We start from the raw sequence: 2,417 nt of genomic DNA on the forward strand, positions 1-2,417 counted from the left end.
TAAACTGAAAGCGTTTGGTATTTTGCTTACAATATTTTTTTAGGGGTAATTTAAAATGTGTAGCTTTAAAGAAAAAAGATTTATGGAATTATAGCAGGTGGACAGCTCTTTCCACATTGTTAGGGCGCAAAAGTTACGAGTTCCAATTGCCACATTAATCAGAAAGAATTGAGACTATGAATTCCATTTCGTTTAATCTCATTATTGAATAAACAGCTCTGTAGTGATGCCTATTTGTACTTGTTTCTCTAATAAAAATGCAACTGTAGCGCTCAACACAAATTAGTTTTAATTATTTAAATTATATGAATTTGTCAAACATAAATAATCTAACACCTGTTTTGCCTTTTCATTTTATGAAAAAAATGTTTCATGAAAACTAATAGAGGATGATAGTGGGAAATAACAAAGGTAGGTCTATGTATTTATTACAGTTCTGTTAATTCAAAAAAAATGCAAGTGTGAGTTGATTACTGTCCAGCAGGATCAAGAAGCAGTCCATTTCATTGCTATGCAAGGACACAACAGAAAACAGCAAAGCAGAAGGATGTCTCACATACACTGGGTCAATGCAAGTCACTTGTCCTATGCTCTTCTCTGAGAATTGGTGACAGTGATTTACAGTGTAGTAATTAATCTTCTAAATACAATGGTAAGATTACAAAGCAATGAGTGGTGTAGCTTTTGAGATGCTTAATTAAGGCAGCAAAAGCTACCACAAGAGTCACCAGTATATGTGAAAGAAACTTTCTCAGGCAAAGGAAAAGACAAGTCTGAATTTCCCTGCTTTGTATTTGTTTTAGTAACTTCATTTCAGGAGATCTGCCTGACCATACATGAAGAGTACCCTAAGTGTCAGAAGGGCATGATGTGGTATAAAAACCAATTGGTAGCTAACTCTGGAAATGGAGATCTCTCCATTTTCTCCACAGAATAGCATAATCATGTTTGTTGTTTCTGTTTAATGCTACATTATGTTTTAAAAGATTTTCTATTTAAAATTCTGGATATCTTAACACACTGCCCTGAATTCATTTGGTTGAGAAGAGAAATAAAACATGTAATCCAGTTGTGGTTGTTGTTGGTGGCCTCATATGGCACTTCAAGCAGTGATAATTTGTATGACTTTCTATGTATTAAACCATACTTTAATATTGATTCTGTTTGTGGTGTATTACCTGTTATCCTTTCTTAGTAACGGAAATGTGCTAAGCAGATAGTTACAGTTCTAAATCAACAAGGCAATTTTAGAGTCACACAAAGCTGTTGAAACCTACCACTCAGTAGTTTGTCTGCCAGATTAATCATCTTTATTATCCCTTCTGGAGGTGTCTCTCTTCCTTCGTGCAAAATATTTCCAGCAGGCAGGCTTATCGTGAGAACTTACGACACTCCAAGGATATGATTATGTGACTATCACAGTTAATATTGTGCCCTACATATCAATAACACAGCTCTAGGGTTTCAGAGCTGTCTTTTTTAAAAAATGCAAATTACAGAAAATGTTTTCTAAAGCATTTTATTATATTTGAGTGCATATTCTCTCAAAATGCTCCTATGATTATTTTGCATTAGCTGTACTCCCTTCTCAGTGCAGTTAATTTAAAACACTTATATGCAAATTTTTGCATATTGGCCTCTTCTTTTAGACCATTTGTTTGCAACATTTAATTATTGTTAAATAATCAGTAAATATATTACTGGAAAGGTACTGTGGGACTACTGAATTTGTTTTGATGTCATTGGAATTTGACTAAGCAGTTAGAATAAAATAATGTTTCTAGTGTTTCAAGGAACTACAATAAGCAACTACTAAGAAAAATCTGGATTTTATTTAGTTCTTGTTATTTTTATAATAATTTTAATTATAACTTGAAACTATATAGATATTAACTACAATGTCACTTAAAAAAAAAAAAAGCATATGCAAGAAAGCAGGATGTTTTCAAAACTCCCAATATAAATCAGAGGACACCTTCCTGTTGTAGTACTTTTGATGTTGAAGCAAGGACTAGTATAACTGTCTTTAAGCCTCCAGAACTGTTTCAATCTTGATCTGACCACAGCCTTGGAAAGAAACGATCTTTTTTGAGAAAAATTTCTTTTGCATTTGTGTATTAGACTGGAACTTTGGTCTTCATTTTTAATGGGCTGCTCTAGAAAAACAGAGAATTATATTACAACCTGGTTAGCTAGCTTGTAATCTAGATACATAAATTAATGTAAGTAAAATGATAGTACTGTCTTTGCTGATGTTGCATTCAATGCTGTATTCAGTGCTGCAATGTATCTCAAGAAGCCTTCATGTTACTAAAGCTACTATGATGACAATTAAGCAAGTGTATCAGGATAGTCAGGTTCAATATTAGTATCTTTGAAAAAATATCAAGTTCTATCTCAGTTTTTAAATATATTTT

This window comes from Cariama cristata, unplaced genomic scaffold (assembly GCF_000690535.1).
Source record: "Cariama cristata isolate BGI_N322 unplaced genomic scaffold, ASM69053v1 scaffold15673, whole genome shotgun sequence".
Classification (NCBI taxonomy): domain Eukaryota; kingdom Metazoa; phylum Chordata; class Aves; order Cariamiformes; family Cariamidae; genus Cariama; species Cariama cristata.